Consider the following 16183-nt stretch of genomic DNA (forward strand, 5'->3'; position numbering starts at 1 on the left):
ATAATTGTTTACTATCTATCTGGAGCTTTTCTCCCCGAGCCTCCGCTGAAAATGGTCACCTTGTGTCCAGTTGGACTAACCTGGTAAACAAATGGAAAATAAATAAAAAATAAAATATACTACGAAATCAATCAATATACCAAGAAAAATCCAAAACTTAAGAAAAAAACACAGAAGGAAGGAAAATGTTTCCTTGACGCTGTCATGAAAATCCCACTCACTTATTTAGATATTATGGGCAAACGTATATATATATATATATATATATATATATATATATATCTATTAGAACATATTTAATATATTAGGCAAAACAACGTACCCAACACACTAGTCATTGGTGACTCTATAGTCAGGCACACTGATGTCCCACTCATCAGGCTAAACAAGAAGGTTACAGTCAGCTGCCTGTTGGGTGCCAGGATCCGCCACATAACCCACGCACTCAGGTCACTCCACAACAAGTACAAATATGACTCTGTCATTTCCCATGTTGGTGTGAATGACCTGAGACGTACCTCCCTGGACTACATGAAAAGAGAAATGGAAGAGCTCTCCGATCTTGTAGCCCAAGCAGGTATGACCCTAGCCCTGAGTAGCATTCTGCCAACGCCCAGAATGATACCGCAGTACAAGGACAAAATGATTGACTTCAACAATTGGCTAAGCTTCTGGTGTCATTCTAAGGGGATCCAGTATCTGTCTGCCTGGGAGAACATGGTCGACAGACCACGATGCTTTGCCAGAGATGGCCTGCACCTGTCACCCCTGGGATTCTAGATACTGGCTAAGGCTCTTGCCGCCCCTATAGTGCCTTTTTTAGACAAGGTTCAAATGACAAATTCAACACCGTAACAGGAACAGGCAAGCAAAAACTGAGGGTAATGCTACTCAATGCTAGAAGTCTAAATCTGAAAATGTGATCACTCAAGGAACTCCTTAAAATGGATATCTGTGCAGTGACTGAGACCTGGTTCAAGGCTCCATTGAGCACCCCTGCACTACCAGGCTATAACTCATACCACACTTTTCAACCACGTAACCTGGACTGGAACACCAAAGGCGGAGGTGTGTCCATATTCATTAAGGATATCCACACCTCCAGGCTAGTTGCTCAGCATAATGCATCCGAGGTTATCCAAGTGCAACTAACTCTGGGCAAAACTGCACTCCAAATTGTAGCTTGCTACAGATCCCCCATCATGCCCCAGGATTTCCACTCCTCTTTTCTTGACATACTGAAAAATATTAGGGTTCAAGCAAACATGCTAATAATGGGCGATTTCAACTACCCCACCATTAACTGGGAAAACTACTCATGTACCAACTCCTTCACTCAATGCTTTCTAGAATTCATGAATTCCAGTGCCCTGGATCAACTTATCCACACCCCCATCAAAGGCAACAATATCCTAGATCTAGTCATTACCAACACCCGAAGTCAACTCCTCGTTGGTCAGATCCGACCATAAGTTAATCACCCTAGATATCCACATCCCGCCCCACCCCCAATTAAGGAAACCATGGTAAAAAAATTCTCAAAAGCCAACTTCATGCTTCTTAAGACAGAAATGGCGAACTTCATGACACCCATGCAGATGGACAATACAGTTACGACTGCTGAATCCTACACAAATGCACTCTATAAGCACTTACATGAGTGCATGGATCATGCTATCCCAAACAGAACCAAGAAGCTATCCTCCAAAAAAAGGAAGCCAATCTGGTGGACCCTGCCATAAACAAAATTTACAACAGAAGGAAGAAACTGTTGCAAATGAGTAAAATCCCATGAGTGGTGGAGCTCCCTGGTCAGCCTCAGTAAGAAGCTGAGATCCCTTATAAGACCCTCCAAAGCTAGCTATAAAAATAAAATTGCCACTGATTCTAGGGACAACCACAAAGCATTCTATAGCTATGACAAGAATCTCAATGGCAACACCCAGATATGCTCTGAGTTACAGCACAACAGCACGAAAATTACAGAACCAACTGATATTGCTAACATTCTGGCAGATAGGTTCAGTGCTAACTTTACCACCCTCTTACACCCTAAAGAACCCATATCTATACAGGAAGAATGCAGTGTCCCTGTAATCACAACTACACAGGTAAAAGCTGCACTCTCTAAAGCCAAAAACAAAGCATCCATGGGACTGGACAACATCCAAGCCTGCGTTTTACACAAACTTCAGAATGAACTGGCTCCCCACCTAAGCACCATATTCAATCATAGCTTCACATCAGGCTTTGTGCCCACTGAATGGCACACAGCAACAGTTATCCCACTCCACAAAGCGGGAACCACCACTGATCCCGGGAACTATCACCCTATTAGCCTGACGAGCCTGGTCTGCAAGGCCATGGAATGTATCATCATGGAACTCATAAACAAAGATATTGGTAAGCTCCAAACTCTGGACCCCACTAAGTTCGGGTTTGTGAAAGGCAGATCATGCATCCTGAACCTAACTGACTTCTTTGAGGTAGTCACCAAAGCCGTAGATGAGGCTAAGGTAGTTCACACAGCCTATCTTGACCTCGCCAAGACTTATGACACCATCCCCCATTCTGGAATTATAGCTAAACTCACATAACTAGGTATAAATTCCGGTTCCCTATTAGTAAGTTGAATGCTTACCTCATCAAATCTCTAAACGTCGACCCATCCTTATCGAAACGTGAAATCATTGAACATCCAGAAGAGCGAAACCAGAAACGTCGAATCGTCATGGTTGGCCTTCTGCAGTATAGCTTCGTAAGGTAAGTGTGCGATAGTTACAGACCTTAGGGTTAGGGTGCGAGTTAAGGTAAGTGCATGGATGGTAATGTATGTTAGATTTAATGTAGGGTTTTGTCTAGTGTATGTGTGTCGATTATTTAGTTTGCTTGGGTTTAGCTTTTTCAGGCAAGTGTGCGATAGGTACGGACCTTAGGGTTAGGGTGTGGGTTAAGTGCATATTTGGTGGTATATGTAAGATTTAGTGTAGGGTTAGAAGTAGGGTTTAGTTTAGGGTTAGATGTAGGAATTTGGTTAGTGTATGTATGTGGTTTATTTAGTTTGTTTGTGTAGGTAGTATGTAGCGGGTGGTGGGGTGGGACAAGTATGATTGTTCGATGTTTTGAATTTTGCGGTTTAGGGCTTTCTGTATTTTTGCAGTTTGATGAGGACGGGTCGACATTTAGGGATTCGATAAGGTAAGCGTTCGTGTTTATGATATAGACCCATAAATCCCTACGTCACAAGATGGGTTGCCAACTGGCTCACTGACAGAACCCACACTGTAAAAGTTGCAGACTCCAAATCTGACATCAAACCAGTGACAAGTGGAGTACCACAGGTCCTGGGGCCTCTCCTGTTTGATATCTACTTCTCTGAAGTACAGGCTAACACAGAAGGCCTCTGGCTAACGAAGTTTGAAGATGACTGCAAACTAGGAGCCATAGGCGAGTCTCCAAATGATGTGGACATCCTACAGAAGTACCTCACTGAGACAGATGCCTGGTGTCAGAGCCATGCCCTCAAGCTCAATGCCAAAAAATGCATGGTCATCCCCTTTGGTAAAAACTCTGTACTCATAAACTACCACATAGGCAGCAGTCTACTTAACACTGAATGTGTAATAAGAGATCTTGGGACGCAGGTGGACAGTAGTCTCTCCTTTGATAATCACATTGTCACAGTAGTCAGGAAGTCCTTCTACGTGGCACACCTCATCACAAAAGGGTTCTCATCCAGGAAAAAAAAGAGGTAATTGTTCCCCTCTACTCGATACTCATTAGACCCATTATAGAGTACAATGCCCCTTTTGGAATGTACCTCACAAGACATCTGCAGCAGCTGGAAAGGCCACAGAAGTACCTCAGAAAGAGGATTACTGGCCTCAAACAGATGCCCTACACTGACCATCTCAAAAAACTCCAGCTTTACTCCGTAGCATATCGCCTACTCCGAGGTGATTTCTGCCTAACATATAAAGCTATGTCAAACCCAGAGCTGTTGGACATGCTACACCTAAAGAAATCCGAGTCCCTCCAAGCTACATGCTCTAGGGACCTAAACCTTGTCACAATAAACAGGACATGCTGGAGGGATAGATTCCTGTCCCAGAGACTTCCCATAATCTGGAACAAGCTACCCATCTATGTCAAGCAAAGTTCCTCATTAGCACTCTTCAAGAAAAATCTTTGAGTGGATGGGAAATAGGAAATATACCCTGGGAATCACTTCTGTGGCTCTGCTTGACAGTGGCACATGAAAATAACTTTCTTGGGTGGCATAAGCCAGAGAACCTTGTTGGCTAGGCTTACTTAGGCCCTTGGGCCGATAGCCTAGTACCTACCTATGAACCTATTATTAGACTAAATACAATATTATGTAGCATTGAAATGTGCTGACATTATAAGGGTGACAGTTCATTATTTACTCATAAAGCAAATGTCAGAGTGGAAAAGTTCAAATAGTGGATAAAGAGGAGGAGAGGAAGAGAAGAAAGAGTGAGAAAAAAGTATTTGTTAGAAGTAATAATTAGGGTAGATATGGGAGGCAGGAGAAAAATGAGTAAAAGTAACATTACAAGTAAGAGAAATGAAACCAAGCAAAAGAAGAAATAACATGGACAACAAGATTTATAGTTGCAGACTGTTGAGTGGATTGGTAGCAGGTGTCATAAAACTGGGTTTGGAGAAAAGTTTGGTGACTTTGAACAAACAGATTTGTCCGCATTAACCATGTATCCTGTGTGTGTGTGTGTGTGGTGTAAAAGAACTATAAAGCAAATATGCACTGATACCTGCTTGCTGCCCTGCTGAGGGGGGACCCTTGTGCAAGTGCAGTGGACTGGCTCCAGTAGGAAGGGATGGCAGCATACCTCTCAACACCATAGAACAAGAAATCTGGACAAGGCCATAAATAATAGGGGACAAAGGCCCAAAAATTGGGACAATTTATAAATATTGGACTTAGCTGATAAACAGGTTTTGCATTAGAGTGAATTTTCTTAAGGATATGAAGTCTGAAAATCAAATGCCTGTCAACTTTCTGACTTCAGTGTTCAATGATTTACCAGTAATTTGACAGAAAACTGCAATTTTATGAAAAACAGACAAAAAATCTGGACTTTCTGCAAAAATCTGTACTGTTGAGAGATATGGATGGGAGCCCTGAACCAACACCCATCAATCATTTTCATTTGTTTGCCAAATCCATTACAGCAGTATTTTGTAGAGAGGTGGGAAAAGCCTTAAATTTGACTGGTATGTTGTGTAGGTGTGGGTAGCTGTGTTTGTGGAAGGTAGAGGTGTGCCTTTGTAAGTGTGGTGCGAATGTTATGGATTATGAAATGGAAAGATTGAAAGTAAAATTGTGCTCAGTGAAGTCCGTAGCAATTTTATCACTGCTTAATTCCGACATATATATTCAACTGTGTTTGTCGGTACTATGTTTGAGTGCATTGTTTTGGAGTGTGGTATCACTGCTACAGCTGCTGCTACTCTTTCAATACAAGTATCTGCTTTGGAAGTTTTCTCCCGGAGTCTGTTGCTGAGAGGATGAGAGACATGCTACAGGTATACAACTAAGACAAACTAGATAAAGTAATAGTAAGAAAAAGTACTAGGTCACATCAGAGGCTTGGGAGGTCATTGTTAAGAAACTGAGAACAGTTGTAAAATTTATCATTAAATACCATAAGTTCAGGATATACTATAAGAGAATAACTATGTAAAGATAACCATGTCAGCAGCCAAAATGCATTACAAGTTGAATATTTTACTGTGCACATTTTAAAAAATGGATGGACTTGCCTAAACTCTGGACTGATCCGTTTGCTTTTTTTTTTTTTTTTTTTTTTTTATTCCTGGGAAATGCTATTCAGAAGTGAAGAGACATATAAGGGAACAGTTTTAGTGGCACACCAGGCTGTGATATATTAGATGTCTATTGTCATGCAAGACTGACGAAATAGTTGAATCTACCCAAGCTGGAAATGTGAGACTGTAGCCTACTGAAGGAGGGTAGATGGGAGGAGTAACTTGGCCAGGAAATGAAACTTGCAAAACTGCTCCTTGTGAAAAGTCTTTTTTATCTCAGTAATTTGTTGACACTTTTTGCAAGTTTCTTTCAGAGAATATGTAGTACATCAATAGGAACAACATTTGTAAAACTCAGCATATACCAGTCAATGACACATGAGCTGCAGACTCTCAAACTTTGGCATTTGTTTTCAGGTGTTTCATTCTAAGTGAATGGAAGTCTAGACTGACAACAAATGGTAGGGCTATTTGTTCTCACAGTCTGTGCATTGAGACAGATTTAGCTTTCCAAAGGAATCACAATGTCTGCCCCCATGAGGGCAGACAAGAGTAAAAAAAAATAAAATTAGAAATGAGTACTTATTTTGCTGCAGGCAGCTTTAGGAGGTGCAGTAAAGCATGGCAAGATAAAAAATATATGTTTTTTCATTGTTTGCCCATTGTTTGCCCATAGTGGTCCTTTAAGAAATTGGCTTTATATTAGAACATTACCCCACCACAATTTTCACGCAGGAATGGGTGTGGCCTACATGATTGACAGGGCTGAGTGACAAGCCATGCAGATTATACAGTGACATGGCGAATGTCAATTTTTTTTATTCAAAGCAGTTTTCAAAATAAATTCATGCGGTGTTTAGGCAGTCCTTGCTACTGCACATCTGGTGGGGTAATGTTCTAATACAAAACCAAGAAATTAACAGTATGTCACAGAGAAACCTATTTGGATTATTTTAGACTTGTTAATAACTCCTCAAATGAGGATGATAAAAAAGCTGTTATACAATGACCAACCTAAAATATTCAAAAACAAGCACGCTGATTGGTCAGCCCAACCAGCGTGCCTGTTGTAAATCAGAGAGTATACTAATGGGAAAAAGTCTGGTTGCCCGGACTTTTTCCCATTAGTATAGCTCACATTTTTTTTACTTTTACTTTTGTTTTTACTATAAAAAGAAATCAGAAGATTTAAACCAATGGAGGGAAACGGCCCAGACAAAAATAAAAGGATAATCAGGTAGGTTCTGCAAAACTTAAAAAACTTACCTGATTGTCCTTTTATTTTATCTGCCCTGACTCTCTCCAAGGTAAAATGTCTCCCGGTTTACTTTTTGTATTTAAAAAAAAAAAAAAAGCAACAGAGAGCTTCCTTTCTCCATTGCAACAGTTGCACAGCACTGATGTACTGTGTAAGCGCGTTGGGACACAAGTCCCATACACATGTGCAGTACATCAAAACAGCCACTGGATACATTCAAAATGCGGAAGGGCAGCACAGAGACATTATTTAAGAAAAGTAAGTATTTTTTTCTTAAGTAATGTCATTTGTATAATAGCAATAATCCACGGCTGGGTGTGGGCAATGCTGGATTTACCCACACTCATCCGTGGGTTATTTCTTAAATATGCCAATCTTCAAAATAAACTATGTAATCACTAGGGCGTAGGATTCTCTTGGACGTTCTTAGAGAAAACCTTTATCATGCTACATAAAGTTGAAGTGATGTTTAATAAAGGCATAGGATGCTGCAGATACAAACTAAATTTTAAAGCTGATTGACAGTATATGTTTTACGACTGTAGAAAACTTAAAACATATTGGGATAATATGAATTCTCTCTTACAGTCTGTTTTAATGATAAATTTATGATGACTATATTTAGTACAGCTATTCCCACTTGTGTCACAAAAATAAAATACCCTCTTTTATGGAGTATCTTAGCATTAGCAAGAAAAGTCTTCACCAAGAACTGGAAGAATTAGACTACTCCTACTATGAAGGAATTTGTACACTTGGCAACTGAAGTTTGTCATTTTGAACTTATCATGATCAAGACAAGAACATTTAGAATCACCACTTCTTACAATATATGTCTGAAATTCAAAGAACTGCTGGATAAACAAACTTTAATAATTAACTAACAACTACTCATCACATTTACTTTGTTTTATACCAGACACCATTGTAAATAATATTTTAGTTGTTTATTATTGTTCTTTTTGTTTTATATTTCTAGTATCATATATTGTTTTATTAAAAATTTTAATAAAAAAATTAAAAAAGACTTTACGAACGATTTTGTGTATGTGTATATGTATATATATATATATATATATATATATATCAAATATGTGCTAACACCAAACCTCAGTTTTATGCTTCACAGCCTTTAGAAAAATGCATGCTAACCCAAAACTCTTTTATTCAAATAACTTTCTAAGAATTATAATCTGTCTCTGATTTTGGGCCTTTGTCACCCACTGTTTTGGGCTTTGTCCAGGTTTTTTGTCTTAAGAGGAGGTGGAGAGAAGAATGCCATTGACAAACACATTATCTATATTTTTATTGGCAGGTGCATGTCAGTGACAGTTTACTGCACTACAGCTTTTGTGCACTGCTTTGTTGAAGGAGCTATCCTTAAAAACCACAAAAAATAAAATAATAAACATCAGAAACAGGCAAATGTGTTTAAGGGGGGATGGGTTACATATATTTTTCTAACATATGTTCTTTACTGAAAATATAACAACATTTTCCTGAACCTAACATTTTAAATCAGTGAACCTTGTTCACACTGCTCTGCTGATTTGTTTTCTTTCTTTTCCTGTTAGTTAAAAGCTCACTAGCACCCTGCCCCTTCAAAACTACTATTGTAACATGTGTGACCAGCTATAGAGAACAGTATTCAGGTTGCTACTATTTATATCGCTGTTTCTTCAGTTTTTCAGCTTTTGATGAAATCAAACATGACATCTTATTAAAAAAAAAAACTTAAAAGTTTAGGGTTTTCCCATTGGTATCTTGGATAAAGGAATTATTCACAATAAGACTTGGATGATGGTCTATATAACATCTATCAGTGATAGAAAGGATATGACCAAGGTGCTCCTGTTTAACATCTACATGTCAGGGCTAGAAATACTTTCAGAAGTTATTTCATTACTTTTATGCATATAACTTGAAATAAGTAAACTGATTACAAGTGCAAGTGATAATAAGCTCTTACATAATAGCTCGAATGCGTGTAACTAGGCAATACAAATTAACATGATCTTAAACAGTGACAAAACCAATCACAAGAATATCACTTTCATAATGAGAAATTGGATACTGTCTCCACTATTAAAGTTCTAGGTATATAATATGGATAGCTGATTAACTATCCTTCAAGGAATATCTCAGTAACATTATAAAAGAGTTATAAACTGGGTAGTATAAAGAGATATTTTATATCATGAGTCACAGAGGTACTGAAGATAGTTTTTAATTTTAAAGTAAAAACAAAGATGGAGTATGGTATCACATTATAGTATTCTAATAATAAAAATGATCAACAGAATTTAGAGACTATACAAAGGAAGTTTACCAAATCAATAAAAGGAATTGATAAGTTAAGTGACATGGAAATGTTACAGCAATATATGAGGTTTACAAGAGATACTCAACAATTACAAAAAAGAGGATTTTAAATAATATCAGTTGATCACATAAGAGAAAAATTAGAATGGAGACAATACACTTTGAAAACAAACTCGTTGTGGATACTAATAAGAAAATATTTTATAAGTTTATTAATAGTGTCAACAATTATTTATCAACCAGTAAACTCTATAAAGTTTGATGACAGTATAATACATGATCCTTTACATGTAGCACACATTTTCAACCAACACTCCTCAACACTGTTAACCATTAGATCTAGTTTTTGACAGATTATTAACTAACACTGTAATTTCTGATAGGTCAACTTGTCCTATTATATCTCAGAGGATGATTGAAAAAGCTTTTAGAAAAATAAAGAATTTACCTTCTATAGGGCCTGAATCAGTCCACTCCATACAATTACTAACAATTAAAAACCACTTACTGCAGATATCACACACAATGTCTAACATGATATTACCAACAGATACTGCTCCCAGATAATGGAAAACATCTGCTATAACACCAATATATTAAAAAGGTAATAAAAGTGATGTTAGCAACTATAGACCTATTAGGCTCACTTCCATTCTGGGCAAATGCTTTGAAAGATGCATTACTGAATTACTGGGAAGAGTAACACAGATATCACAAATTTGGACCTAGATCAACATGGGTTTGTAAAAGGTGGATCTATGTTGACAAGTTTATTAAGTTTTTATGATCAAATTACTAAGGTCCCAGACTTAGGTCTCTCATGTGGAGTCATTTTCTTAAACCTAGCCAAGGCCCTTGACTCCCTTCTTTACCATGTAATCTTCCAGAGCCTTATCAAAGCTAACTTTGATATATTCTTGGTAAAACTGATTATGTCATGGTTTATCAAAAGATCTCAATGCATAACCATACAGGGCATAAACTCTGACTATCTTCCTATAAATCTTGGATTTATGCAAGACTCAGTTCTTAGCCTGATGTTATTTAATATTGTACTTGTTTCCATTCCTAGATCTAAGACATGTTAGCTAAATAAATACCCAGATGAATGTAACACTGGGTTGATTGAATACATTAAATATAATATTGAATAATTAAATTCTTATATGAGACAGTTCAGTGACTGGGCACACTACATAGGTACACGTTTTAGTTATGACAAATTTAAAGTATTTTGAAAAGGCTACAGTTCATTCACCCATGTACCTACTAGAACATCCACCAGAGGAGGTAATCAAATATAAAGACCTAAGAATAACCATAACTGCCAGTCTTTCCTTTGACATGCACGCTCAACTGATAAGCAATAAGGATATGCATCAAATGGGATACATGCTTTAAAAATCTTAGCACAAGAAATGAGAGGTGTCTTACCTTACTATCTAAACCATACATCAGGCCAATCTTAAAGTAAAAAACAACATTTTATATATGCAGTGCAGGTCATTTGAATCACCTTGAGAGAGTACAAAGAAAATTCACCAAAGAGGAAGAGGGGCAGGGAGGATGGCAATGGATCATCACACAGTTCGCCCATCCTTGGGGAGAAAGTTAGCTTGGCTCACAATTTGGATGACACCCAGTGGAAGCTCTGGGTGGTGCAGCCAATGGATTCTCAACCAAAAGGAGGTGCTGTTACTGCATCTCAGTGTAAGTCAAAAAGATATCACATGGGGAAGTTTGCATGCTTGTCTCTCAGAATGACTAGCAGCTTAAGCATCCCTCAAAGCTGTTTTGACAGGATTAGGAGCTCCTGGGACCATGGAGGGGAAACCTTGATATCCACAGAATGACATCCATGATTCACTCTTGCCTCATTGGGGGGACATAAAGGGCTGGTTCAGGCTCGCTCCCCTTGTGTAGGAATGAATGGGCCAACTTGTCATTGGAATGATGACTGGCAGATATGAGGGGGTATATTTAAAAAAAAGAAAATTCATGAAGAGGACTTTACTTTACAAAGATTTGTGTCCAAGAGTCTCCCCCTTTTTGTGGAATAGACTCCCTCTCCACGTAAAGCAGAGTATGTCATTAACCTTTTTAAGTGCAACCTGGATAACTGGATGGGGAACAGAAAATACACACCTGGGATTCCACCTATGTCCCTGCTGGACAATGGCATAGGGTGCTGACTTGTTGGAACATGGGCTAAATTCTTGGCTAGGCTTGTAAGGGCCTCAAGACCAATAGCCTTGTAACTTCCTATGATCCTACAGTTATGACAATATATGCAATTACCTTACATTATTTAGTATTCATTGTCGTTATAGCTGTGGTAAATTAATATTTAACTACAAAGTCTTTCACAATTTTAGTTTATAAGCAATCTTGGATATAAAAAAATTACAACTGTAGTTTAACAGGGAGACATCAGGCTATGAAGTTTGATTTAGATACAGTAAGGGCACAATTATGTCAATCATACTTAATTCAAAGATTGTTGATATTATGGAATAAATTACAACTTCAAATTAGAGTCAGTAAGACCTTAGAATCCTTTAAGTGACAACTGGATTCTTGGGATGGAGACAAAGTGTTTAGTCCAGAAATCTTGGAATCAGCATTAATAGACAGCCATACAGCCTTAACGCTGGTATACAACTTATGAAATGTCATCAGTAATACTGTGAGAGTTTTGTCATAATTATCATTCGGAACATACATTGTTTTTATTAGAGGGGCACTGTCAGTTTAAGTGACTTGCTCAGAGTCACATAGTAGGCAAATTGAAGTAGAAAGAATCAAACTGCACCCTTATCTACAGAAGGCAGCACATTAAGAGCTTGGAGCCTTAATTTTCCATACTAGCCGCCAGATATCCATTAATGGTTTTTTTTGTCTTTTTTTTGGTAAATCACTAAGGATTACAGTTAATCAATGTCATTTATAGTTCTCATTGCTCAGAAAATGTATGTCCATGCAACACCTGTTCTGTTAACTCTGTAAGTCAGTTAGAGTTGTCTGTCAGTTAACACTGTGAATTGTTAACAAACTGCTTACTACAGTCAAAAGTACAAGGCTTGAATCCTCCCACCTTCATTTACCTACTGTGGGAATGTGAGCAAGTTACTTAGACAGTACTCCTGGATCACTCCTGAAAAAGGGCATGTTCCCCTGTGTGTCTACCTGGTTAACATTTAGATAAGAAAACAGTATTTAAAATGTGTCCCTTTTGGAGCCTTTGATCCTTTCCAATTATTTTTGCTTTGTCCAGAATTCTTGAGTTAATAAGCTGAGAATTATTTCATTCCATTCCTTGTAAAATATGTGGCTTTCTGGCAAATTGTTGTGGATTGCAGTCACTAAGTAATAACAGGCATGTAAGTTTCAGATTTTGTGTCCTTCAGAAAATGCTTGCTAATACAACTTTCTAAGTATATAAGAAAATGATTTAAATATGTTTCTGATTTTTGGGTCTTTAATTCTTGAGCTGTGAAATTAGGAGGGCATGGGGGTACACATGGATGCATTGTAACAGCAGTGAGATGAAGTATGTGTTTAATTTTTTATGTATTTGTTCATTTTATCATAAGCAAACATCTGAATGTACACAGTCACACAAGGGACTGTATTTGATGGTCACATGTGTGTGTTCTGGTATAACAGAAGGAATCATTTGTAGTAAACAAGAGCTTCATCATACAAGTCATGTTCTTTGGATATAATCCTTGGCTTCCTTGTTTTGTTGACTGTTAACAGTGACTTTATTATTTGGCTGGAAATAAAACAGACAGCATGAAGTCTATGAGTTTAATGCCAAAATATTAATTATAAATTCATTTTTAATTTAACTTATATTTTGCAGGCACATATATGTGAAATGCACTTATCTGGGCTACAGCAGATTGTTTTGTACTTAATGCAGATGAGTAAGGCTATGAACTGTTAATAAGCAGCTTCCAGTGCTTCAACATCTGGTTCACATAGCCTTTGTCTAGTGAGTATAATCAAGTCACTTCACCACACAATGCTCCTATGCTGCCCCTGAAAAAGATGATTGTGTCCAGTAGGGTGTCCCAAGCTTAATGCATTACAGATTTATCTTTAAAATTCCTGCACCCTTCAGATAGCCATTAATCAGTCTGCTGTAGTTTAATGGACTGCTAGATGCATTTTCAATAAATGTGAGTTTAATCAGAATAGAACTTTATTGTTGCTCATGCAATTTTTTCCTTTTATTATAGAGTTTATTTCTTGCAGATGTCCACCAGACAGGTTTACTCTTCCTTGAGGAGGAGGATTTTGTCATTGCAGGTATTCCTGATTCCATGCAGCTATATAAATGCTCATAAAGTATAGGTTTGGATATATGTGCCAGTTCCTATGGAGGGGGAGGGGAGGGGGCTGTGAAGCTGTTTATACCTTCCCTCAGGAGACTGTGGTCAGCTCTGGAGAAGTTTTTTTTGTTTGACCCTACCTGGGGGGGTGTCAGGGGAGATGGTGACTTTGAAAGTGATCACTTTGTGGTTGGATCTTACCAGGGAGGATGACATTGTAGGGATGCTGCAGTGGTTACTCGTGTTGGTTAATACCAAGTCCAATATATTTTCACCTCTTGTGGGGGTGTCGACCAGCTGGTCCAAGGCATTTGCATTGATGAAATCAAGGAATTTCTGGGCATTTGTGTTTTGGCAAGAGTAGTTCTTCAAATCTATGGTTGGATAGTTAAAGTCACCCAGGATCAAGATAAAGGATTGAATCTTGATAAATTCTAAGAGGTCCAGATAGGTGGAGAGGGCAGCTTGAGTCAAAGTCATGGGTCTGTAGCTAGCTATGATTTGAATAGGGGTCTTGTCAGTGATTAACTGCACCTGGAATGTATCCTGTGTGTCATACTGTTTGACCAGTCTGGAGGTATGTATGTCTTTTATATATATATATATATATATATATATATATATATATATATATATATATATATATATATATATATTGCAACTCTAACTCCTTTTGCTTTGATGCCTACGGTTGGGGTCTGAATGTATGACAGGATGAGTAACCTGGTATGGCTGGGTTGCTTTCCTCAGCTTTGAACCAGGTTTCTGTGACTGCACAAATGTCAGCATCTTCCAGAGTTAAGAATACTTGTAATGAGTGCAGTTTCATGTTTAGACTCCTAGCATTTAGCAGCATGACCTTTAATTTGCATTTTGATGACATTTTCATGTTGGTAGTTTTGACCTCATGACATTGAATAAAAAAACAATTATGGGGAGGCAAGATCCTTTGCCAGAAGCCTGAAGCCCAAGGGAGACAGATGCAGGCCATCTCTGGTAAAGCATTGTGGTTTGTCAATCATGTCTTCCCAGGCTGTCAGATACTGGATCCCCTTGGAATGACACCAGAAACTAAGCTGATTGTTAACGTCAATCACTTTCTGTTTGTATTGAGGCATTATGCTGGGTGACAGTAGAATGCTGCTTAAGGCTAGGAACATACCTGCCTAGGACACATTCAGTGAGCTCGATCATGTCTCTCTTCATGTAGTCCAGGGAGATACGTCTCAAGTCATTCATGGACTATGACAGAGTCATAACAGTACCTGTTGTTGAGAGACTTGAGTGCATGGGTGATATGGTGGATTCTGGCACCTGATAAACAACTAACTGTGACCTTCTCCTTATCCAGACTGGTGAGGGGTACATCTGTGTGTCTCACAATGAAGTCTCCTATGATTAATATGTCGGGTTTATTTTATTTTTATTTTTATTTTACATTTTATTTTGCATTTGTTGACCGGGCTGGTCCAACTGGATATATGTCCATTTTCAGCAGAGGCCCGGGGAGAAAAGCTCCAAATACATGTTTATGTTTAGGCCTTAGTGGCTGTGAGACACAGGTGTCTAGACTATGTGTGGTTTGGTGGGCAGTGGAGTTTGCGTGTGTTTTTGCCTCGGAGGTCTCTTTTTTGGGCGTATATTTTTGTTGATGACCTCTGCATATAAGGGTGTGTGTTGTGTAGGTGTGGGTGGCGTTTGAGATGTAGTGTTTGTGTTGACAACCTTCTCATTGCCAGATATACTGGCTTGAGAGAGAGCATAAACTCTAGGTTCTTAATGTAATTGCATTTCTCACAAATTGTGTTCCAAGATGGTAATAGCAGAGGGTTGCTCATGTACATGAGGCAGTTGCTCTGTCTCAGGATCTCCATATCAACCAGACTGGCAGGAGAAAGCGTAGGAAATTGTCCATCCATATTTGTCAGAATCTGAGGGAGAGAGGCCAGAAAGAGCTAAGAAGGTAAAGAGTTGAAAGTCTATCAGTAGTTCTACTAGGTGATCACACAAGTGCTACTAAGGACAAATTTGTAGCTGGAATACCTCACAGAGAGTTAAAAATAGTGCAGCTGCAGTGTGTGATGTACAAACAAGCCCAAACCAGCTGAAATGGGGGGGGGGGGTTAAATACTGCAAAAAATAGAAGATTCTAGTAACACAGAAATCTAGCCACTCCTGCTAGTCCCTGCTTTCTTTACCAATCAGCTTATGCCTGACAAGGTCCAGGCAGCCCGGCTACTCTCACTAGCAGAAGAGATAGGCCCTACCAACACAAGATGGTTGCCAGAAACACAGAAGGCAAAAAAAAAAAAACAGCTCTGGATGTAGCAAACCTGTATTCAGACTATGCTACTCAATGTAAGGGTTAAGAACACAGTATAACTCACAAAAAAGCACAGATTAACCACTTACAGACAAAACAGAACTCACAGTATGAAAAAATACAGTTAAAAGT

This window comes from Protopterus annectens, chromosome 13.part0 (genome assembly GCF_019279795.1).
Source record: "Protopterus annectens isolate FY-2018-M chromosome 13.part0, PAN1.0, whole genome shotgun sequence".
In the NCBI taxonomy this organism is placed as follows: domain Eukaryota; kingdom Metazoa; phylum Chordata; order Ceratodontiformes; family Protopteridae; genus Protopterus; species Protopterus annectens.